This window comes from Pezoporus occidentalis, unplaced genomic scaffold (assembly GCF_034315485.1).
Source record: "Pezoporus occidentalis ecotype Australia unplaced genomic scaffold, CSIRO_AGI_Poc_V1 ctg1, whole genome shotgun sequence".
Taxonomy (NCBI): Eukaryota; Metazoa; Chordata; class Aves; order Psittaciformes; family Psittacidae; genus Pezoporus; species Pezoporus occidentalis.
Genome location: NW_026912778.1, coordinates 15,604,647 through 15,630,912, shown reverse-complemented (window position 1 = coordinate 15,630,912; position 26,266 = coordinate 15,604,647). Strand labels below are relative to the sequence as shown.

The following is a 26,266-nucleotide window of genomic DNA, read 5'->3' as shown; positions in this document are numbered from 1 at the left end:
TCCGCGAGTGTAAAATAGCAAATCCAGCGCCTCTGGGGAAGTACCAGACTTTCTGGACCTAAAATAGTACAGTACATTTTGGTAGGGAAACGTTTAGGGTTTCTGGATGTATGTCAGCTTAAATGAAAGCTTGAAGTCTCTTGCATGAGTGTTACTATATTTACAGTAGCTTTTTTTTTTTTTTTTTGTTAGAAGCTCTCATAAATCCAAAAATCTCAGGTAAATATACCAGTTCCTCTAAAACCTTCCAGGCAATGCTTACACATCAGGAAAATTAATTTATGGCCTTATGAAAGGAAAGATTTGTCTTCAGCTGTATTTCGCATACAGTGGGCTGGAGGATGATACTGAAGATGCTATCTGGATTTATGTCTAGGTGGTTTGCCTGAACTCAGCCACCCTATACTGCATCTTTTGCCTTTCCGTTGTCTTTCATGTTCTAAAGTCAAAGTAATAAAGGTGTTATGATGATTGAAGTATGTGAGAGAACATGGGTATGTTTTAAACATGGATAAGAGAGGTAATTAATTTCAAAAAGTGAAGTGAGTTAAGTGACAGACTAAGGAAAGATCAAAGTAAGAAATGCCTTTAGTGTGAGCTTGAATGGCAGCAGGGTGAGGTAAAGTGCTTTGAATTATTATGAATAGTTTTAATGGGTTATGAATTTTGTTTCAGGTGTGTCAGGTGTGAGTTGGCCCTTCACAAAGTGTAGGGAGATAAGCAGAGAATTTAGATAGAAGTAAAACTGAAAGAAGTACTGTGGACAGTCATTAAAGGGAATGGGAGTTCACTATGCCTTTTAGATTAGGTTACGTGTGGAAATGGAGAAGAAAAATAAACTAGGACAAAGTTCAAGGGCTTGTGGGACTTCCTTCAAACACTGGAGTTAGGATTCTGAGGTTGTCCTTTAGGAGCAATTAAGATCAAGAAGAAATGAAAACCTCTTTCTTTCCACTATTGCCACTTCCAATGATTCCTTTGCAAGTTCATATGTTAGCATTCATACTGACAATTCTAGCAATTTTGTCAGCTGCAGTCAGCTATTTTTCATAATTCCCCATGTATGGGAACAAAGTACTCATGGCATTGCCAGCCTTGGGGGCTTGGATCAAAAGAGTTGATTTTTTTCCCATCTTTTACTTCAAAACAACTAAAAACAGTGAAAGGGAGTTGGAGTAGGATGGATGAATAGATGAATAGGGAGCCTGACATCTTACACTGCTCCCACCAGTTGTAGAAATCTTAGTACATTTGTTCAGAGCTTGCACTTTCTGCTAGCAGTACTTACTGTCACAGTAACCCCTCTCTGTCTCCTGATACTTGTGATACATGTTGTTCTCTATTCATAGTCACCCTTACTGTCTTAAGTCTCTCCTGGACACTCAGGGCTTCCGTGCGACAAGGGAAAAAGTAAATTTTTCAGGTTTAGATAGAAAAAAGATTTATTTTTGCCTGTTTGTTCTTTGTGGTTGTAGAAAGTTGTTGAAATTAATTAAAGAAATGGGCTTCAAATTTGATATTAAAATGTGTGTCAGCAGTATGCTGCAAGAATAGAGGGAATCCTCTGGATATCAAGTAATTTTGGAGCCTGGCATACTATGGGTGGGTTCAGGAGGAGAATGTGGAGATTCCAGAGAATTCAGAAAATCCATTGCATAAAATCACTTTTGTGTCGTGAAGTCCCCGAGACATAGATTTCTGGAATATCAGAGATTATGTTGGGGGAAATCTGATCATTCACCTCATCCTTATTCTCTACACTTTCATTTTTATCATGATTTGAAACAGGGTACTGGACTGAGTTGGACTTTGTTATTACCCAGTGTGGTCATTCTTACATCTTTAAACTACAGCTGATTTTTAAAAGCTTTGTTTTTTGTTGTATTATTTAACCTTTGGCATATTAAACTGAACAAGAAAAAACCTGATTTTCTAATCTTTCACTGAGTTACTGATAGGATGTGATAGTTATGTAAGAGAGGAAAAGAGAAACATGCGACTTATTACTAGATTAGATAGCACACATGGCTCCACCACCACTCCATTAAAAATAGCATGCACACAAAAATCTGGGGTTTTTTGGTTTTATGGTTTTTTTTTTTTCCTCATGTAGGGTCAGAGGAATGATACTTGAAACCAAAATTAAACCATGGCATTGTACTTTTCACATGGGCCATTCGAAGAAACACTTCAGGGGTTGTCTTTTCCATTTGCCTACAACTGCTGATGTAAGTCTTGGTCATCCCCATTCAGAAAGGTACCTACAAAGGACTGTGCTTTCAGTACAGTGAGGTAGGAGTACATTGCTTTCTTACAGTTTGTAAGCCATTGCTCAGACGTTTCTATAAGCAGTTCCTTGTACAGGTAGAGTGTGCAACCCCATTAAACATGACAATAAAATAATAGAATCATAGAATGGTTTGGGTTGGAAGAGACCTTGTAGATCACCTAATTCCACCCTCCTGCCACAGACAGGGACACATTTCCCTAGACCAGGTTACTTGAAGCCACATCCAGTCTGGCCTTGAACACTTAAAATAGTGGTTTAAGTTGATACTTGACCATATGTGCAATTATGCTGATTTAAGAACTTCAGAAATCGGCAGGAGTATAAACAAAATGAAGCAAAACTGACCCCAGCTAAAGCAAGGGCAGTGGCAGGTGGTGGACCTAAAATTAGGTATGTTCTGGAAATCTGGATGTGTGCCCCTTTTTTTGCAGTCTTGGTACGTATCCCAAGAAAAAGTGGTTAACCCAAGGAAGGCAGTTATAATCTAAGACAAATGCGGTAATAGCTTTCTGGCTGTTTCCCCCTTATTTCTTTGAAAGTAGCCAGCTAACTAGCTAGCTGTTGTCACTTTTTGCCAAACTATGTGTAGCAAAGGCAAAATAAAATGGAGAAAGATTAGATTAGGCAAATAAGAGTCATATGCTTTAAAAAAAAACAATTCCTCAATGGCTTTTGAAGGCCTTAGCTGCTGATGTTTGAGTCACTTCAGCTCTGGCTAGGAATTAATGAATGCTCAGAACCAACTTGGTTTTGTTTTGTTTCAGTTTGTTCTTTGTTGCTAAGTAGACTTCTGGGGCTTCAGTGATATAGTTCTGGCAGGCAAATTTTTAAATGGAAAAACACTCAGCATCACTGCAGGAAAACAAATGCTAACCTTTGTGCAACAGCGTTGGGCAGAAGTTGGCTTTGAGAAGTATGTTTTTTTTCAGGGACAAGAGGCCACAAAGCTGCATTTGCAGCTTGGGCTTGGTGGTTAGGGTGAGCTGAACAGGGCTAGGCTTCTGCTGCTTTCTCTGGCATTTCTGTACAGCACAGCAGTATGGGGTTTAGTGGATCTTAATTCCCTTTGAGAAAATTTGGGTGCTCAGTACTTTTGAAATAAGTCCCTTAGTAAGTTATTTAATTACGCTTAGTAATTATGTATGCACTGGTGAGTATAAGAGCCTCCACCAAACAACTACACATGGGATAAACAGTTAACTACATGTTAGAAAGATAAGTATCTCATTAAAAATAAAAAGGGAGGCAAAACATAATAGGATCTAAAATACTTAACCAGGTAGAGTAAAGACAGAGAGAGAGAGTTTATTGGCTAGATCCAATAAAGGACTTAAGTACCTAAAGCAGGATTTAGGGAGAATTCAGGTCCCTAAGTCAAAAAATGCGATCCAAGAAATCTTGCACAGCTGTTACCTAACGCAGGAGATGCCTAAAATCAGAAGGCTCTTCCTTGATTTTACTGTCTATCTCTGCAGTGTCTAGGATTTTACTTCTGTGCACATTCAGAAGTGCATTCTGTGCACGTTCTGTGCTAGAGCAGTTTAGCATCTATTTCCCATTCAGCTATTTACAATTCTCAGCTTAAGTGTTGAACGGCTCTGTTTTGTCAGGACATGGCAAGCAGACATATTCAGAGAGTCTGAATTTGGCTGCTTGCTTTTAATGTGAAGGATGGGGGCATTGAGTAACCTTTTATTTAACAACCTGTTAGGTTACTGATACAAGAATTGGAAGATTCAGTTTTGTTCTAAGAATGTTCAAAGGCATCTCCTTCCTCCAAGTAATCCATTTTAAAGAGTGACTGCACGAATTTAAATTGTCTTGGGAGCATGAATTAGAGATGAGGATGTGTCACTCTCTACTAAATGCCCTATTTCTTGGGCTAAATCTCACGTTGCTTCTGTGCCTACAGACTACAGAATTCTTTGCTTCAGTAGCACAACTTTAACAGGAATGGAGCAGAGCTGTCATTATTTCCAGTAGCCCATTTTCTTCCTGGGTAGGATCACTTTTCTGCCGTATGTTGACTTGAATCTTTTTTGTTTAATGGGGATACACAGCAACAATGGGCTGCTATATGCAAGGCGTTTGTTTTCTCGCTACCTTCTGTTATCCTGGCAGTGATATAACAGAATATGGCAAGCCCTGCTCCATGTTTTTTCAACAGAATGGCAGTTGGATTCTGCAGTTAAGAAAGTACTCTGGCCTGTGAATTGTATGCACCTGTATTGTCTGTGCCTTGGCCTGAGTTAAGTTTCTAAGGAGTTGGCAATAACACTGCTGCATTTTTTGCAGACTAGCATTAAGCAACCATGATGCCTCAGGGCAGTACCAAACTTCTTCATACATACTGTATGGCATATGTGTGTATTTCATGTGGGCTTCTGGATCTTTTGTTGGGAAAGGAAAAACAGAAAACTGAAAAACAGTTTGCAGTCACATAATTTTAGGTGTCCAGTTAACTTGCTTATTTGCTTGTACCAGGTTTGAATGTATTCCCTTCTAAAATTATACATGGTTTTTACAGTATTGGCATGTTTGAATACATATGGGTATGTTTGTATGGATATTGATAACAACTGCCATTGATAAGTGGGGTTTGGTAAATCTGGCAATTATACTTTGAAGTTGTGGAAATACTTTCACTATCCTGGGAACACCAGTAAGTGGAGTCACTTACTTCCCTGTTTTCATGTTCACTGTATTTTTTTCTTTTCCCATATATGATAATATGTAGTTGTTCATTCCAAAAGATACAGCTGAATTTTTCTATGTATGCAGAGCAACAAACTTGAAAAGTTTTAAACAACCTTCTAAAAGGTTTTATTTTAAATTTCTCCAGTTTAAAAAAGTAATTTAGCTCTGGATATGACATGAGTCATATTTGTCTTTTCTTTAGGAAGAAAACCCTTGGACTGATTGGGCTCCTTCCTTCTGCCATTATTGCCTGGTAGGAGAGTCACATACAATCTGCAGATTTATAAAAATAGCTAAGTATTCAGTGGGATATTTGCTCCTATTAATATATGTTGTAATTATTCAAATAATAATGCATTAGAGTGTGAAATACAAAGTTTAAAGAGATAGCTCTGAATAATTTATGCTTGAAGTTAAAACTTTTAGTGCAGGACTGTAACTGAATAATGAACAAAAAGCAGAATAGCAGCTAAAGAAGCGCTAAAAAGACTTTAATTAAATGAGGACTTTTTTTTTTTTCAATGAAAGTTACTCACTAAAAAGGGGGGAAAAAAGCAAGTCAGTCAGTGTTCTTTTCAGTTTATCAGGATGTTTTCCTTCAGCTGAAAGTTGGTGGCTAACAATTGTGTTGCATATACTAATTTTTTTTTTTTCCTGGGTGTTAATGTATTCACATTAAAGAACAAGCTGACTATTTTTAAAGGAATGTATAGCAAAAGTAAAAGATAATGATTGGCATGTGTTCTCTGTTCTTGGTTGAAGTTTAAAGAACAATTTATTTTGGTATCTGTTTTATATTCACTAATATTTTCTAATATGCTTGCTGATATATATATTCTCTATTATATCGCTTGCTATCAAGTTGGATGTTTTGCATCTACTTACGATCATCTTCTGATATAAATTATATTGAGATGTTTAGTTTTGAATATATTTTGCCATATAGACTTCTTTTAAAATTTGTAATAATTGTCACTGTTCACTCTTATAAAATTTAAGAAAAGGGAGAAACAATTACAGGCATTACACCATATGTGCGTTAAAAGTCTGCATGTGTTGTAAACCCAAATCTTATACCAATGGAGAAGGGAAGAAAGAAAGCTTATTGTGCTTAATATCTAGCCTCTTGCAAAAAAACGACGTTATTTTCTGTGTAGTCACTAATAAAAGTGGACTTAAATTTAGAGTTTTAGTCAATAAAAATGCATTTTAAGAAACACATAGAAATAAGAAAAGACTTCATGACCTGCTTATAGTGGTAAGTGAATAAAAAAAAATGATTTGTTACTACTGGACTGGACTTCAGGCTGGAGTGGGGTATCATGCTGTTGACAATCAGTCAGGTACCTTTGCATATAACCAGACAGTATATGTCAATGCTACTAGTACTAGATAAATCACTGAGTTTCCAGCTAGTTAATGATAAAGTTACTAGTCTTGAAAAATTCAAAAGGAGTTGATATAGCTAAAAATTTGGTTTTACTTACTCTTCTTAGATTGACTCTTCAGGATCGGAGAAGCAACAGCTCCTTGTCTTAAGTATTTCTCATTCATAGAGTTCCATAGAGTTTTCATGTTTCTTTCTTATATAATGAGCCTTCAGAGATTTTAGAGTGCTAGGCAATTATTTCCCATCAGTGAGAACAGACAATATATGAATTTTCTTCAAAGAATATGAATGTGTAAATGTAGTGTTACGTGAAGAAAGTCTGACCTGAGCAAAAAGTGACTACTTTAATTTTACCAAGGTGGCAGAAAACATTTATTTAATTAAATAGCCTAATTGGCAACAATTTATCTCTTGGCAACAAGGTGAATGTTACAGTTCCCACTCCTTTCTACTTTGGCTCCTACTTGTTTGCTATTATTTATGTCTGATTTGCTTCTTGAACATTAGTAACATCACATTGTGCTCTATAGGCTGGGGTATGGCAGCCACATCTTTCCAACCTTTTCTTACAAGCGTACTGCAGGAAGTGTGTGCCACTTAGGCCAAAGACAGCAGATGACAGGATTGAATTTGGGGATATTTTTTTTCAGTGGAGCATGGGATCATGCAGGAGAGAAGTAAATGCTCTCAAATTCTTCATTTCAGCCTGATTGTTTAAAGAGCACTTAGTGTTTCAGTCTTTCTCCTACCTATCTTTCTCCTTCACCATGTTTATACAAGATAAATTAGTATCTGTTCTTTGGCTGTTGTCCACTAACGATCTATATAGAGACAATAAATCACCTCATTTAATTTCACTTCTATTCTTGAAAAAAACCAATAAAACACTATTTTGTGCCTCCAACATATATTGGACATAATTTGTCCATGCAGTGGTACTAAGTTTTGGTCATATGAGACTAGGCTCATCACACTTTTCTCATAGGTGGTTCTGTATCAAGTAGCCCATCCCAAATGGATTCTCTCTCATCTGTTCTGTCCCTTTCATACTACACACAAGCATTACATTTTAAGCATCTTTTTTGGTGATTTTGTCCCTCAACTCCTGATTGTCCAAGAAGGGTTTCACAAGAGCTCAAAGACCGTGATAAGCTCATACATATGAGAGTATTTTTTTTTAATGACATAATGTATTCTATTTATTTTCATATTTCTACCTCCTATCAAAACAATCACAATTCTTTAAGTGAACAACTTATCCTGCTGTTTTTCAGGAGTGTGCTGGCATGCATTTTTGCTGAGCTGGTACTGGTAGATCAGCCCCATTTCACACACAGTTCGTGTCTGTACTTCTCTGAAGAGTTGAAAACCTAACAAGCTGTTGTCTTTGTTTTCCTTTGTGATGCATTGCAGACCCTTCTTATGACAGACTACTTGGTTTGAGTCCTGGGGTGCTGAGCTGTGGAGAATTTGGTGTCACTGTGTCAGCTTTCATCATTCCTGTAATACTTCAGCCTCCTGTTGGTACTGCTTTAACACCCTGATATCTGGCCATAAATCTAAGCCAAAAGTTAACTGTGTAGACCAGATACAAGTATTTATTATTTACTGTAGGAATAGAAAGTGTAACATGTTTTTCTTCATCGTATTTAAACATTTTAAAAAACTCAAATTACTCTCCAAGGTGCTTTTTTGGTACCTGCATTACCTTGATAGAAATGGTGAATGGAATACTCTTGCTGTTTACAGTGCTAATGCTAGTGGGTAACAGACTTCCATAATTCTGGAGTTCTGCAACAACATTAACAAAATTAATGGTCAGTAATTGATTCCAGGCTTAAAAGCAGATTATACCATTGTAAGGCTGATTCATATTTTAGACAGACTACCTAAGTAAACTGTTACAGTTAAGTAAACAGTACATCAGAATGGAAGGTTTCCTAATAAGCTGTGTGCTGACCGTTTACAGCGTATTGGAGTCCACGTGTCAAGAATGATGAAATGTGAGCAAAGATGGTGGCTGCCTGTAGTCTAATTTATCCAAACGGCTTTCTCTTTGAGAAAGGCTTATGCTCTTAAGAGAAATGTTGAGTATTTGAAGAGGGAAATTTAGGTAGAATCAATAATTACTGGGAAAGAACTGGAAGCAAAAGGGAAGGTAGTTCATTTATCTTTTCCTGCAGACTGCAAAGCTCTGATTATATTCACACTAATGGGACCGAGCTGTCTCTCTTCTCATGAGCTTGCCTGTTTCCGGGTGTTATAATGCAGGCAAGTCATGGATGCGCTACTTTCTGATGTCACTTAAAGCAAAATACAGGTTGTGTTCAGATTGTACTATAGCTCTGATTTCTCTGTGTCCACAGTGTTTTGGGAGCACAGTGGTAATTGGAAAGAACCTCTGATCCTTCATTTGCTGCCTCAAACAGAAGAATATGAAAGCTAATGTGTCAGTATATCTAATGCAAATCTTCTGTCTTGGTACTGCTTCATTTTGAGACAATGACTACCTTTCTGTAGATCTCAATAGAAAGGCATAATGCTTTTATTCATTCTTACTGCAAATAACAATTTCTCCCCAGAATGACTGTTTTAAGAAATCTTGCTTTAAAATAATCATTTTAAGGTGGTTTACATAAGAAATAACAATGCCTATCGAATGATTGATTATTGTTTTTAAATAAGCACTTGGCAATGTCATTGTCTTGTGTGTTATAGTCAGCTGTATTTTTTGAAAATTTCAGTTTTCAGAATGCTGGGCTTTACCGTAGATTCCACTATTGTTTCCACTGCATACTTCATTTCTATAGTTCTGTCATTAAAATATATAGATGAAAATATCTGTATGTACCTGTAAGCAAAGCATTTACAAGCTTTTCAAAAACAGTTTGTGTTAACTTCTTTAAGTCTTGGTGCTTTAGGAAATAAAAATTAAGTAGAGTTTTAAATTGAGAGTAGTAAGTGCTATTAAATGTAAAACAAAATAGAAACAGTGCATTTCCCCTGCTTGTAGTTCTCTCTGTAAAAGTGGTACAGTGTGCTTTTCTGCCTTCCAAAATCTTCAGTAGTTATCATGTCTGAGATTGGTGTGCGGTGTGTTGTGCAGGTCCTGTTTTAGGAAGGCTGCATTTCTAAACAACCCAGTTAATTCTATGATTCTATGTTGTTTTCCTGTAGACTTGGCTTTTTGAAGGAATAGAAATTTCACTTCCTGCTTAACTTATTAAATGTGTCGAGTTGGAGCGATACATTCAGCATTTAATAAACTAGTTGGGAGCAATGTTTCAGATGAGATGGAGAAGCCAAGATACCAGTTTGAAATTTTGTTTTGTTTTCCCACTAGAAAATTGGCAGTTAACTGCATTATTTGTCAAAAAATCTTTCAAGCAAGAAACTGAAGTCAGCTCTAGTTGCACAAAAGTAATGATCTAAGATTTTAAACAATTTTCTAATTACTTTCCGTGATACACAATGCATCCCAGAAGCAATAGATTTAAGAGAGCTTCACTTTTAGGAAAGTGAAGATAAAGACAAAAATAGAGATTGTTGCCAACCTTTCAAATAATTATTTAGAAGTAGAAGTTTGGTAGTAAAGTCTTAAAAAACGCAATTTTTTATTGAAGAGATCCAGTTTTCAGCTGAACAGTGTAGTTATTGGAATCAACAAAACCAATAAACTATGTTTTAGTAAGAGGAAGCAACAGATTCAGTTTTAAGCTGTTTTAATTCCACTATGCATAACTGTAAAGAATATTAATAAATAACTTCAACTTTATATTTAATTATTATTGGGTTTGGTTGGTTGTTTTTGTTGGTTTTTTTTTTTTGGTCGGAGTTTGAGTTTCATGAGTACCACAGGATGGTTTCCATGCTTGATCTGCATAATCCCCACAGAAGGCAGCTGAGTTCTGGGTCACCAAAGCTTCATTCATATTAGAGATTGTGGGTGTTTCAGGCACTGGGAAAGAATATGGGCTCCCTTATGTTCACACGGAAAAGTGTTCCTGCAGTTATACTTGTTTTTAAGAGACTGACTTTTGTCATACTCCATCCTTGGTGGCCACCAGTTGCATTGCATCACAGCAGAATGGGTCAAGGTAGCAGTAGGGCTCCCTGTGCACTGTTCTGTTTCTTTTCCTCCCTTAACAGTTGTACCTACACAAGTGCTAGATCAGTGAATGCCTAGTGTAGCCATAAACTACCAGTTGGTTTTGCGATAGAGACATTACCGCTGAAGTCTGTTTTTGGGCATAGGCAAAGGAGCTGAATACCAAGGGTGTCAGGCTGCTGGGAGCAGTCATTGTCTGTTCCATTTGTGCTAGAGCTGCAGCACTGTATGCAGTCTATGGTCCCTTCCTCTTGCTGTTTTGCTGACATTAAGGGAGGAAAGAGCTGGAAATCACAGAATGGTAGTTCCTACAGAGTTGGCAGTGGCTCTTCCCAGCCATTAATTTCATGCTCTCCTTTTCCTCCTACTTTATGAATCATGGCACTACAGAAGTAAAACTTGTTTTCTGAGAATTTGCTTTGACTTTCTAGGCACAGCTCATTTCATCACCCACCCTCCACCCCTTTTGTATGACAGGCCCTTTCTGGATTCTGGAACCTCAAACAGTATAGAAGTGTTATGAGACAGATCTGTTTTTTAGGGAAAAACTGCTTGCAGGAGTAATAGTAGGAAGTGCTTATGTAGGAGTATGGTGGGAATTTAAATTTTCTTTGGCACAGTAGTGATTGACAGTGAATGATGTTTTGAGTGATCTTTTGTACAGCTGAAGTGGAGTTACACTGGTGGTTTTGCAAATGTGGGTATTTCCAAATGTTCCCCCAGTATGTGTACAACTACAAGGTTGACACCACTGCAAAGAAGTGACAGAACAAGAGGCAGTGGGTATGAACTGAAATACTTCAAAAATAAGACAAAATATTTTTATTGCAAGGTGATCAAACTCTGGAACAGGTTGCCCAGAGAATTTGTGGAGTCTTCATCCTTGAAAACATAAAAAACCTGAGTGGATATGGCCTGATCAACCTTCTCTACTTTATCCTCCTTTGAGCAGAGGGTAGACCAAATACCTCCTGTGGTCCCATACAGTCTCTGTTATTCTATTGTAAGAAAAGCATGCAGTAATCCTTTTTCAAGTGAAGTGGTAATTCCCTGGGGTATTGTTCTGGCTTCCCACAATTAGTGGTTCAGAAACTTCCTAATACATTCTGCTGTCACTTTAGCAACCTTTAGTTATTGCAGAGGATGCAGGTGTAAATTACACATGCAAAAAAACAGACACCAGAATCATTGTTAATGAGTAGCTCCAGTTGTATAGTCACTAGTGAGAAACATTTTGAGTAATAATGAGATAGATTTTGGTTTCTTTGAAGTCTGTAGTTAAAACTTCTATTGACTTCACGGAGCTAGGGATTTGATCCGTTACATTTTCTATCTGACGTGTAAACTGACATGTATCTGACAGCAACCAGAGTGAATTGATTAGTTAATATATTCAAATAGTCTATAAAACCAAAATCTGTGATAGTAGGAAGTTCAGGTTACTTCTGCCTCCAACCATCAAACAGCCATCTCTGGTCTGCTCTTTGCACAGCCTCGTAATTGCTGTGCATCAGCTATATGCTTTACTTGCTGGCATGATCATCTCACAGGAAAGAATTGCTGGGAAGCTTAATTTTTTCTGTAGAAAGGTTTTTAAATGTGTAGAAGCAGCCTGGGAGTGCACAGTTGAGGAATGGGCCCTTTTACATGACAAGCCACACTTTGTGCTTTGCTGTGCAAAGAAGTCTCTTAGACTTCTGACGTTTTAAAGTGGGAACTATCCTCCTGTTTGATAAATGAAATTGTTTTCTAAAGCAAGCATTTAAGTAATAGAATAAACAATTTTTCCCACTAAAGGGATAGTTTCAGGAAAAGAGGATTAAAATTCTTGGGAAATCAGTGAGGCAGTTACAAGTGTCAGGTGATTATGTGGCCTTATGTAAGGGCAGCATTTGGTGTCTAGCCAAGTATTTCTAAAACTTATAGAGGAAACTTCTGTTCACATTTCACAGAATCAACCAGGTTGGAAAACACCTTTAAAATCACCAAGTCCAAACACCAGTCCAGGACCGCCAAGACCACCACTAAGTCATGTCACTAAGGGCCTCATCTACACGGTTTTTGAACACTTCCAGGGGTGGTGACTCCGTCACTTCTCTGTTCCAATGCCTGATCACCCTCTCAATGAAGAACTTTTTCTTAATATCCAATCTACACTTCCCCCAGCATAACTTGAGGCCATTTCCTCTTGTCCTATCGCTTGTTACTTGGGAGAAGAGACTGACACCCACCTAGCTACAACCTCCTTTCAGGTAGATGTAGAGAGCTGCAGGGAGCTGTAGAGAGCGATTTAGGCCATCATAAATCTGAAAGCACTTAAAAGAGAGCAGTGTTTCCTGCTGTATTAGAGTTGATGGTTTTTGATTTGTTGGTTTGGTTTTTTTTGTGAAAAAAAGTCTGTATCTAAATAAATTTGTTTACTACAGGGAATTCCTGAAGGGGATTGTGTGGTTAAAACAGGGGCTTGCGAGAACTAGATTTTATTCCTGCCTTTCTTGCATATCTGCTGTAGTGTATAGCGCAAGCCACTGTATGTGGCTCCATTTATCTTAACCAGTTTCTGTCTTAACCATCGCAAATGTATTATCTTTGTGTATATCTTATATTCAGACAGTGTAGGGTGGGGTTGATAGGTACATTATCTATTTGTTGAATGGCAGTGTACTGAAATAATTTGTCCCTTACTGTTTTTGTTTCATGGAGAAAAACTAGTTGGAACTAACTGGAAGAAAATAAGTTAAAGGGTTTTTTAAATTTTACTCCCATTTAGTCTAAATGGCAGTAGGTGGTAATAAGCTGCTTCTGAAGTGAACCCATCTTAACTCATTTATCTGTGGTGTTTGGTAGGTTTTTTCATGTGTAATAATCTTTCAAAGGCTGAGTTATTTTGCTGTTTTTTTTTTCTGAGATTGAGCCCAGAATGCAAATTGTGTTCCATTCTGTTATTTTTCTTGCACATCCACTCTTTTCTATCTGATTAGTTTTTGTGCAGATTATATCACATTACTTTTTCCCTTCAGGCTTGAAATATCTTTAAACTTGGTGAGAGGCATAATACCATTGAATAATTCTCTTTGACTCATGCAAATCTTCATGTATTTAGACTTAGAAAAACAAGATCTTATGTTGGTAGAACATTGCTTGAAGTGCTGAAGATGACTGGCTAAAATCTGGTAGGTACTAATTAGGTAGGATTTGTCATTCTGTCAGTCAGTCTTGCAGATTTTTGTGATCACATACTGAACATACACAAAGCAACAGAGTAGATGCAGTGAGCTCAAGAAATGTCTTCTGAATGATCCTTCTTTCTAAAGAAATTTATGATGTTCAAACAGAAGCATAAAATGTTTCTAGATGACAACAGAATCAAAGATGTCACAGAGACCTCAATGAAGTCAGAATAGGCATAAATGTATTTGGAAATATGTTAGTTTTTACTGAAAGTGCAAATCTGGACATCAGGAAAGTCCTGGAATGCCCATCAGGCTGTATTCTCTGTCCCCACTAGGCTTTTAGCACTGTAGTTGTTCACCAGGCATTATCAGATGAATCATCAGGAAAACCAAACAAGAAACCTTTACTTGAGAGAGAGACTATAGAACATGAACCCTTGCTTAGCCAATCCAACTGCCTCCTGTATGTTTTTCTGGCATTATCATATATTTTTGTGCCAGATAAGTGAACTGTTTTCACCACACAAATACTGTCTACTCCAGCACATATTGCATGCAAACTACCAAGCACAAATTTGGACATCCAACAAGTTCTGGTTAGAAAACTAGTGGCAAAACAAATGTAGGCCTGTGAGAAATGATAGGGTCATCAAAACTTCACAGCTTTCCAGGAGCTTATAAAATGCAGCTGTGTCCATCACTGTCAAATTAGTAAATATGTGTTGACAACAGCTGACTCAGTTACAGAGAGAGTTACAAGCTGAAAATGTATAACAAAGAATGATGGCAAATAGGAAGATGGCATGCAAGAGCATTTCAGTGCAGAATTGGAAGAGAATAAAAAGAAGAATTGAGATGGTAAGGTATTCTCTAATGCTTTTTAGAAACATTACAGTACATCTAATTGGTTTCACTAAGGAAAATAACATTATTTGTTTATAGTCTATTTAAGTAATATGAATATGTATTCTATACTTGTAGTAAGAACTCATATAATCAATACCTAATCTTTATAAACCAAACTTTTTTTTTCTTTTTTTCATTATAAAATAGTTATCGCTAAACTATCCCTCAGAGAAGGTTTTCATATTAGCAAAGCCTTGAGATCTGTATGCTAAAAAAACATTCACTAGCTCAGATGTAGCAACTTTAAGATCTTAAATTTTGGCTCATTGAGTGGTGTTTCTTTGTGCAGTCTGTCTTCCCATACAATAAAGCCTACTCACAGATTTCTCAAAGCCTCTGTGCAAATCCAATTTCTGGCAGCCCATGTTTATGCCACGACAATGTGATTTCAGGGGAATAATATTGGTAATGGACTGATGGTTTCATCAATGGGGTAAAGCTCTGTGGAAAGAGAAAGGTCTACTCTTCAAAACCTCATTAAAACTTACAAAAGTTGTTAGGCCAAGAATCTCTGTCTCATCTGAGGAATACTGGTTTTAAATACTATTTCTGTAGAAATATCACACTGTTTGAGTAGAGAATCGGAGATTATGTAATGAATTACTTATGTCACTTCCTGCTGCACCTGAGATTTACATGCCAGCTCCTTTAGTTGGGTATGTGATCAACTCTTTCACAATGGGAAAAATAAATAAGGAAACAAGATTACAAGATGTGAATTTAAAATGTACAAAAAAACTTGAACAACCTGAAATTGAATAAAATTTGGAATGTTTGACCTTTATAACAAATAAAGCTAGCACAATGAATGTTTTGGTATCTCAGCCTCATAATGCAGTGATTTGCATCTTGAAGGAGAGACACTTTTTTTAAGCATTTCCTGGTACTATCTGCCAAACTCTGTTAAATGATTTACTGAGTGGTTTTGGGGCTTGGTTATTGTTCAGTTCTTCAGTGTTAATATATCACTCTTTCATCTGTAATGAAAGTACCAGGAAAATTATTTCTCCTGGTATTTTCTTGGAAGTGGTAATAATTTTTGTGTGTGTGTGTATCATGACATTTGAATTCCATGATGGTTATTTAAATGTGTTTAATTTTTTTAAAGATCTTTAATCTTTCCCATATTATTTCTTTGCTTATCTTTCATAAGAAACTAATATTTCCAGTGTTTCTCTGTGTCATTCTTTGCCCTATTAATTACCTCAGTAGCTTTCCCTTGCCATTACATTTTTCTTTCAAATTGTCTAGTTTTTAAAAAGAAAGTAAACTGGGATCAGTTTGTACCAACCTTGATTTATTCTTTCAAACCTGAACAAATAATTCCATACCCTAAATTTCTCTTTTTTTCCCAACTCTTTATCAGGTGATCTTGTAGAAGATACTTGTCCCACAAACCGTATCTTACTTTTCTGTTGAGTGATCTGCATTCACCAAGGCTAAAATACAGCAGAAGAAGGAATGCATCTAGAAGAACTAGTGATTTTGTAACAGTTCATTCTGATTCTTCATTAAACCTGGGAGATGAGTGGGAGCTCACACCCAGTATCTCTGCTATACAGTCGTGGAGGACAGAACAGGTATTCTTTAGGCCCTGCAGTCCCTCTCTCTGCCATGCAAGGCTGTGCTCTACACTGAGTTGGAGTTCAGCTTCTGAGCTTTAAATGTTCCAGGATGAGAGTTGCAATTGGTTTCCTTAGCAAAAGTCCAGACATGTATGACATTTATTCTTGTTCTTCAGACTGAGAATTACCTACCTTATTTTTATTGAATTCTCCTAGTTATCTTCCTGCCTGCAATCCAAAATGTTATCTCTGCAAGCATGTATGACCCTGCTAGTTGTTGCTTAGCCAGTTGCCTTCTGGCAGTGTAGTTGATGTCGAGGAAAGTCAAAGGGAAAAGCATATTTCATTAGTTACTGTTGGTTTTGCAAGTCATTTTCTGAAGTAATTTTTGGTGAAAATTTTTTTCAAAACAGAAACTTTTTGTAAGGCATGAAAAGGCAGCAGTAAGAATACACATTTTTAGTTCGTTGTAAATTCTCCAAAATGTCTACCGTGTTGTTGACTCAGAGGAGCTTTCAGAGTAGGAGAACTGGATCTCGGCCATCTTTCTTACATAAGAAAATTCTTTAAAAAAATAAGAGCTTTGTTGCTCTTCAGTCCTCTGACTGCCTAGATTATCCTCACGGTAACCTCTGTAACCATTGATTAAGAAGTGCTACACAGAAGAAAGTCTACCTGTTAAAATGAAGCGGAGTTTACTTGTGCCTGAGATTAAAAATGTGGCAGACGACTTTCAGACCAGAATAGTGCATTGCGTTACAGCCCTGAGATGTTTGATACACAAAAGTAAACCAAAGCAAAACAAATACATAAATAAAGAAACCTTGAAATTCAGATTAATTTATGATACATGGTAGCTTTCTTAATTCATCAGAAAACAATGTTATTCTTTTTTAACTTGATGAGCACATGGGTCTGTTTATCACATGCCTGTGTAAGTGTCTTTGCAGATGTTTTCTCTTTGTTGAAAATACTTTTTCTTCCCTCAGGGCATGCTACACTAATAAATTAAACTTGCCTATTACAGAAGACACTTGGAACACTCAGGCAGGCATAGCACTGGCATAACTTTTTAGTATCAATTTTAAGAACTATTTACAGATTATTTTAGTATATGCTCATATATTTTATCTAACAAAACTTTTTGATATAAATTTTAAGATCCATTTGCACATTCAGCAGTTTGTTGATGCTGTGTCTGGTTTATAAGTAATGGTCATCTAATTTCATTGGTAGTGATATCTGATAATACAATAACTACAGTAAGTTTCACTGACAGTTAAATGATCTGGGTCCTTTAAGATAATTTTTTTATCCTATTTACTAATTAGTTGTCTACCCTATTCATACTTCCCATATCTGCAGTTCCCTTTGCTTTCATATTGTGGTTCAGATTTACAGTTGCTGTCTAATGTCATATGTAATTTTATCAATGTTACCTCAACAAACCTGTCTGTTAATGACTAGATGATTTCTTCAACAGACAGAATAAACACAATCACAAAACAATATCTGAAGAGGCTTTATATAACTTTAAAGAGGGAAAGATGAATGAAAAATCAGGAGTTACTGTGTAGTTTAGGAAAAAAAATTCTAAATTACAATATACTCTGGTATACTCCCATTTATTTTACATTTTAACCTGAGGGAGTTCATTATTACTGTCTTTTACAATGAAATACTGAGTTCACTTGGAACTTAACAATTGGTGAGGAATAATAATAGCTTTCATTTGCATGCCCTGTTTAAGTGTGGTACCTGCTGCCTTCTCAGCATCAATTAAATGTTCCTTTTTGGTTTTTAAAGTTAGAATGTTCAAATCTGGTGGCCCTGCTGACTAAGCTCATAACCAGGGAGTTAAATATTACAAATGTAGAATGCCTTTGCTTTCCAGTCAAGGTTGGCCTGTACTGATGCTTACAACTTTAAGCAGTTGTCACATTCTTTAAATATAGCTATCTTGCCTGGGCATAAGAAACATTCAGCACAGTTTGGGTACACTGTGGGCTCTTTCTAAAGAAGAGTTCTTGGCATAGTTTGTAGGACACACGGTTCCCTCATTAGAAAAAGTGTAGGGAAATTAGGTACAAAACCACAAGAGGTGATGGAGCTGTAAAATTAGCTTTGTATTTTGTGGTATTGTCTGTGAAATCCTTCCTAATGTGATACAGGGTGGACGTGATGTAAAAACAGTGTAAAAGCACCCAGGGCTGTGCAGAACCATAACAGGAGTCCTGACAGGGCGGTGCTCTAGCACTCCATTGTATAGTGGCCAAGGACATAGATGCCCTTTACAAAGAAATAACCCAAGGTAGTGCTATGTCATCGTGCAACATTCAGTTCAGACAGATGGCTGACTGATCTGAGTCAGTCACTAAAAGAAGAAAAACAAGGAATGCTGGGGATGGGTTTAGTTGTGGTAGGTTCTTAGTGTTCATGCAACACTAACATGCATCATACACTGTGAAGGAGTGGAATGCAGTGGTTCTGCTGAGAGGATGTATTTTTGTTGGATTAGCCTGTGCTAATGCTGAGTGTGATTTTCCCCATTTTAATCATGCCCCTATAGAATCTCTCTTAGGTGAGCCATATTCCAACCTTACTGCTGTGGGCTGTGACTTGAGCACTTTTCACATGTGGAAATGGTTCGCTTTCTGTATCTATAGTAACTAACTACTGGCATTTTCACTAAGTACTCTGCATAGGCTGAGGGTGTATGATCTATTATTATGTGCTTTATAACTTACGCCAGAAGGCAATGTAGTATGTAGTATCTAAATTAGCTTGAAATGAAGCAGTTCATGATCTGAACTGTGCTCCAGCTGTGGTAGCAAACATGATCATGAAGTTTAATTGACCCTACCAGAAATAATCTGAGCTGTTTCTTTTCAATTCATAAACATTCCTTTGCACATTACACATAAAGCACTAAGTGTAGTGGCAGTTAAAGTGTGGTAAAGGATTTCTCAGTGGCATCATTTTATCTTACTGGTGTGTGGAAGGCCTGAGGTTTTATGATTGTGAATTCCATGTTGAACAGAGTTTCTTAATGATGAACCTAAAGAAATTAGTTTGAAAGCAAATGTAAAGGTAAAGAAATCATCAGAAGGCAAAACCATGACCTCGAAATACAATATTTAAAACCTGTCAAGGTGCCACTGTCTGTCTTGTGCCACTATGCTCCTTCCCTAGCACCCAGTCATGTGGTTTTAGGGATTATTGTTTTCCTTCTAATAGCTTTTTTACTAATTTTTCTTTGGGCCGTGGGGTAAAACATGAATGGACTTGGGAGTGAGATAAATAATAAATGGGGGAGTTAGTGACACTGCAATATTTGTTGGTATCTTTGCACTTTTTCAAGTGAAAGTAATTATGAACAAAATCTGTCACCTCATTTTTCTTGTCATCTCATCACCATTTTGCAACATGTATTTTGTCATTATAGCCTATTTCTTAGTAGCTAACATGTCACAGCATGGAGTAGCATGTTGCAGAGCACTTGGCATACTGTTTGTTCTATCATGTTTTGTGTATGTAGAGAACTGTCATGACCTGAAATATTTTGTTGCTTAAAAGCAAAGAATGTAAAGAGACTTCTTGTATATTATGAATCTGAAGTCAAAGTGTAAATCATGTTACATCACTTTGTGAATGCTGTGGTTTTAAAACTGTGGTTGACAGCTTGTTCTGATATTGGCATTCCATGATAAAGTTAAATGAGTGTTTGAGAACAGGGTAGTATGTTCTCTGCCATGCTGAAAGTGAAAAATATGTCTTGATACTGGAAGTTCCTGCCAGACTACACAGTTTGTATTAAATCATTCAACCCTTATGCTGATACTGTGCTATAATGTCCTTCTGTTCTGGCCTGTGTAGAGATGGTTAACAAGGATGTCTCCTTGCGAGAGAAGGTAAGTAGGCTAAATGGTCATCCTGATTTATTGCTGTAACAACAAGGCACTGTAAAATCTGCAAACAAAGCAGATGGGAGAGGAATCCACAGCTTTCCTAATCCACTTACAAAATATTCATCCTTTCAGCTCCATTTTTGTGTAGGAAGAGAGCACCTCATCACTTGTATGTGCAATCTCTTACGTTTCCCATGCACATCATTTTAGAATTCTTGAAGTGTCAGGATTCCTTCACATCGCTAAACACATGAATTATGAAATCCATTTTGACTGGTTGAAATTAACCTCCTCCTAAACATCCACAAGTAATGACAGTTGTTGACTAATTTTTTTGTCACTGTTGATAAAACAGCAGATGAAGAATGATCAGACAAGTATTGCAATATTCTGGAAGTAATTATTTGTTTACTTAAATTATAAGTGATAATCTAGGGTATAATCTTATCATATATTAGATGCTGTGCTGTAAAGCTTGCCTGTACAGGTAAATCTCAGTTTATATCTCCTTACTGGGTGCAAAATTCCTTAAATTCTATGAAATATGATGTAAGAGTTGCATAGCACATAATAGTTGGCCTTTTATAAATTCATATTCTAGATTACATAGAAATAGCATTTTGGAGTTAAAAGTTGTCTATTTTTTCAGTCTTGGCAAAAGTGACAGTATCAAAGTCATAGTTCTCATAGGCTTGGAAAAGAAGTTGGGTATTTTAAACCCTGTTGCCTTGCTGACAAGGGTAAGCATAAAGCAAAGAGACAAGATAACACCAATCAGCGCATTGTCAGCTTCTGGCTCCTCCCAAGTTTCAGCTGTGTTCCTACCAGACCTGTGAAGCAAGCTGTAAGAACTACCTTCCGCTAGGCACTAGGCAGCAGTTTCCAAGTCAGCTTGCTCCATAATGCCTGCAGAAACTCGATGGAAACAGCAGATTTTATCTTGCCTGGGGATTGTAGACTGCTGCCTAAAAAGATGGTGGTGACAGTCTGTTCCCTATTAAAAATGCAGTAGTACAGTATACAGTTTACATAATCATCCACTATAGGGACTGTAATACAGCTCTCCAAAGCTTGTCCTTACCAATCTCCTTTTCATATAAATGGGGACAATATCCCTGGAGTTTATCTGAATACCTCTGATGAAATAAATTCTGCTTTTAGGATATCCTTGCCTCATCAACTTTGCTTATTTGTTCATGTCTCTATTTCAGATGTGCAGATTGCAAAGTCTTTAATCTGGCAACCGATCCCCTTGTACTAGGGACTGCATTGCCTTGCACTCGTGAAAAACTGTTTCCAGTCCTAATGGACAGCAAGAGAATCACAGAATCATTTAGTTTGGAAGGGAACTCTTGAAATCATCTAGACCAAACCTTGTGCTCAAGTAGGGTCAGCTAGAACCAGCTGCCCAGGACAGTGGCCAGCAAATTGTGAGTATCTCCACGGATGGAAATTCCACATCCTCTTTGGGCCTCACCAGAGCTGAGCTGACTAGAGGGGAAGTGTCACTTCCTTTAACCTGTGGGCGGTGCTCTTCATAATACAGACCAAGATGGTGTTGACCTTCTTTGCTGTAAAGGTGCATTGCACAATGGTCAGTTTGTCCACCAGGACCCCAAGGCCCTTCTCTGCAGAGCTACTTTCCAGCTGGTTGGCTGTGAGGATGGAGGCACGGACCCAAAGGTAGAGTGCAAGCTGGATCGTTTATTGAACAGATTACACAATATTTATATGCTTCCAAGCAATTAGCCGAGCACATCTGTGCTTGCCTTGCGGTTACATCAGGTGAAAGGTCTATTTGATTTTCTTATCGACATCCTCTTTCCAGTTCCGACGTCCTTGTTTCTTGCCAGTTCCAACATCTTCCAAGTACCAGTCAGGGACAGGTCACTTTTAATTGCCTGCTGTAGTTCTTCCTTCTCATGGTCACTCTTAATTGCCAGCTGTAGTTTCTCCTTCCTGTGGTCTCTGACAACTTTGATACATTCCAGCCCCCACAATTCCCTTCTTGTTTTTGCAATGCACTATACACGTCTTTCAAAAGCTTGGGATAACATTCGCTGCATACCTTGTAATAAGCAAGGTACAACGCATATAATGGCAAAGAGAGCAAGCAAAAAGATCATTCCTCCCTTAACCAAAGTCAATAGCCACCCAGTTATACCCCAATTAGAGAAAAGTGATGATAACCAATCTTTATCATCCTCCCTTAGCTGCATTACACTGTCTTTTAATTTACGGATACTTTCATGTATGCATTCTGAATGGCCTGACAAATTCATGCAACACATTCCTTCCAAAATTTTGCACCCATGTCCATGCGCTAAGAGGAGAAAATTGATTGCTGCTCTATTTTGCAAAGTGGCATATCTTATAGAGTCAACATCAGCGAGCAACGCAGAGAGAGCGGATGCTGTAACATTAATTTGTTTAGCAAGCCAGCATCCTAACTTATTAAAGTTGCCAAAGCTTGAGCGCTAGCTACTCCGGGAGCTAAAAATGAAGCAGCTATTATTTCACCTGGGTTCCACAAATTTACTTTGTCATTGCAGCTCGGCTGAAAAGTGTGCGTTGACCTTCGAGAACGCAATCCTCGTTTATTTATTATCATAAACATGCCTAAGGTCCCTACTGCACATGGGCCATCCTTTATATGGGATAGCACCCTTTGCCAGGCCCGATCTTGTGGCAATTGAGGCATGGACTCTTGTTTCTGGCTACAAATGAAATCCCTTATTGAGTGAGCTTACAGGTTTTTATAGTATTCTGCTTAGTGGTTAGTAGCGGTTAGTTCTTTTGGTACTTTTCCATCCCAAAACAATTTTATTGATCACACACTCTTTCAGCCAACCACATTACTGTCCACACACCTTTGCTCGAATAATTATTTCTAAACATAGTTCTCTGCTATCACTACTCATTACAATCTCACTTCCACTTCCCCTTGACTACCCATTCTTTATCTTGTCTTAAGCATCCTCCTGTTTCCAAATTTACAGTCCTCAGAAATTATCTTGATGTTCTTTCTCCAGTTCTTTCTAACTTGTCCCGTTCACTTCTCCCAAGGTTTGTGGCTGATAAGAGTCCAGATGCCGGGGCTCTCATCCAGGTCTACTGGTGCCGCTTCTTGTGCAGCATTCCCCTCATCTCCCCCTTCTTTATAAACTAACAAAACATTGTTAATAGATTTAGCAAACAAACGATTTATACAAGCAATTAAACAAGGAAGTTTGATTAAAATACACAGAGATTTTTACACAGGTTAATGCGATGTTAATAATGTTTTTCAAGCATGCACTGATGCCCTGACAGCAAACTTCCTAGCCAATTCCAGCTACTCTCCACTCGCAACTTCTGAACTCCGTCCTTTAGGTTTTGAATTGCATCATGGACAGACTCAGAATGATCACATAGATTCATGTAACACATTCTATCGGTCTTTACATCCATGTCCTTGAGCTAATAGCAAAAAATCTATGGCAGCTCTATTTTGAAGGGTAGCGTGTTTGGCTGAATCGTTATCTGATGTTAACAGACCATTGCTGTGGGTGAAAGACCTGCGGGGCAGAGGCTGGGTTTCTTACCGCCTCTCACCGGGAGGAGTGGACCCAGCGCTGCCCCGCAGCGCGCATCTTGGCGGGCGCAGCGCGTACCCGCGCCTGCCGGAGCACACAAAGGCGAGGAGCGGGCGAGTATCAGAGCCCTCTGCCCGCGGGCAGGCAATGGGGGGAGCCCGCCGGAGCCTGCTGCTGCCGCCGCAGGGCGAGTGAGTGAGGTCGCGGCATCAGGGAGGTGGAGGCGGCGCGCCCGTGCTCCGCAGCTCCTTGTCCCGCCGCTGCCACCAGGCGCAGCCCCTCGGTCGGCGGGGAGCCCCCGCCGCAGCCTCCACCCGGCTCCTGCCGGAGCGCCGTTTTCCTCCCCGCCGTCCAGCCCGCGGTTCGCCTCGTGACGGACGGGATGTGGAGCATTCAGGTTGTGGGGCAGGCTCACAGCACCTTGATTTTCCGCTTGTTTTTTAATGTTTTTCCACACATCATGCGGGTCAGTGGCGTAGAGGTGGGGTTCTCTGTCAGGGTCGATTACTCCGGGATCAAAAGGGTCATCTTTGCCTGGCTCGTTTGTTGTTGCAGCCCGCCGGCAGATATCTTCCCGCAGATCGATACGCGCGGGTGGGTGTGTGAGCACCGGCAAAGCTTGTGTCTCATGACAGCCAATGCCAGGATCAGGCGGGAATAGATCTGGCTCAGTTTCTGGGTCTACTGGCCCCGGGTCTAGAGGATCCGGAGTGTTCTCATAGACTGAGTGCCATATGGCCAGCAATTCGGGGGCTGCCGCGTCATCCCTTGTGGCTGCGTCCCAAAGGTAGACCCCAATCTTGTCCCATATTCCCTTCTGATAAATATTAGTTGATGTCGCCTCTGGGGCATGGGCCGAGGCCCATATTCATAAGTCTTTCAGTTTATCTTCATTTACAGTAACCCCCTTCTTTGCTAGGAATTTTACTAGTACTCTGTACACCGATTTGTGCTCGGGGGATACTGAGTTACCTTCCCATGTTCCCGTTCCCAGCCGCTTACCTCAGTCAGAGGTATCGGTTAATTGCTGCAGCCTTTCAGAGTTCGGCCGGGCTCCTCACCGGTAGCCAAGTCACAGCTCTGTCCTGCCCCTGTTCGGGCGCCATTTGTGAGGATGGAGGCACGGACCCAGAGGTAGAGTGCAAGCTGGACCATTTATTGAACAGATTACACGATATTTATATGCTTCCACGCAATTAGCCAAGCACATCTGTGCTTGCCTTGCGGTTACATCAGGTGAAAGGTCTATCTGATTTTCTTATCGACATCCTCTTTCCAGTTCTGACGTCCTTGTTTCTTGCCAGTTCCAACATCTTCCAAGTACCAGTCAGGGACAGGTCACTCTTAATTGCCTGCTGTAGTTTCTCCTTCCCATTGTCTCTGACAGCTTTGATACATTCCAACCCCCACAGTTGGCCCCTAGTGTTTATGGTGTCTTGAGTTTATTCCTCTCCAAAGTCCACTTCAGGACTTCGCATTTCTCCTTATTAAACTTCAATAGATTCTTCTTGTCCCAGTTCTCCAGCTTGTCAAGATCCACAGGTAGCACAACCATGTGGTGTTTCAGGAGCTCCTCCCAGTTTTGTATCATTTGTGAACTTTATGAGGTGCACTCTGTCACTTGGTGATGGTGATCAGGGGCACCACCTTCTAAACATGGCCACTCAGTCAATTTCCAGTCTGTCTCCCTGTATAATTATCTAGCCTTTAATTTGTCATCTTTTCTGTGAGGGTATTCTAGGGTCGGGCTTACTGAAGTTCAGGTAAACAGCATCAGCTGCTCTCCTGTCATCCAAGAGGCTAGTCACCTCATTGTAGAAGGTTATCAGGTTGGTAAAGCATGATTTCCCCATAGCAAGCCCATCTGACTGATCCAAATTACCTGTGTTTGGAAATGGTTTTCAGGATGATTTTCTCCATCACCTTCCCATTGATATAAGTTACTGCTTTATTGTTTGCCTGTGGCTGCAGAGCTCCGATGCTAGATCTGGTAGGAAAGCTGTTCTATTCATGCCTAAATCTGAAATCTCTAGATTCTGGATTTTCCAAAATGTCTCTTAATTATCTCCTGGGGGTTAAATTGAAGTTTATCCTGTAGCTAGTGAATGGGAGGAAGCATGGAAGAGGAGTGAGTAGAAATCCTGTAGAGCATTGCAGACAACAAGGCTTGGAGAGACTCAGGGGAGAGTTTGTTTGGGATGTGTGGACAAAACATGGTGTTTGCAATGAATGCAAGACTGTTTGTATTGCCTGTTTTCATGGAGTCTTCTCCTATTATAGCAATGCTATATCACAATTGACTTGATAGGAAAAAATGGAAAACATTACCAGTTAATGCCTGTCTGTTTTTTATGAAAACATAATGAAGCCCTGAAGAGTAGCACAAAACCAGTGGCTTATGAGGTTTGGGTAGACTGCATAAAACTTTGTCCTTCAAAATTATTTACTTCTATTTGGGCTTTTCAAGATCGTGAATAGATCAACAGGAATGTGTGAGACCAGTTCCCTTCAGCTGGATATCACCTTTCCAGGAGTGGATCTGAAAGACATACTGGTGGTATTGTGTGGGCAGGTGAGATGTTGCTTATCAAACTAGTCATGACACAGAGAGAGAGAAGTTAGAAATCTGTCTGAAGATGCCTCAAAGCGATGCA

The 26,266-nt window shown here is 38.8% G+C and overlaps 1 protein-coding gene across 1 annotated transcript in view; it reads left to right on the top strand.

Moving 5' to 3' along the window:
• The window catches only part of TRMT9B (tRNA methyltransferase 9B (putative)), a 111,732-nt gene that overhangs the window by 767 nt on the left and 84,699 nt on the right, over positions 1-26,266 (top strand). Inside the window, exon 2 of the mRNA XM_062642139.1 lies at positions 5,190-5,240. The gene's annotated coding sequence lies outside the window, so the exon portion shown is untranslated. The remainder of the gene's footprint in view (positions 1-5,189; positions 5,241-26,266) is intronic.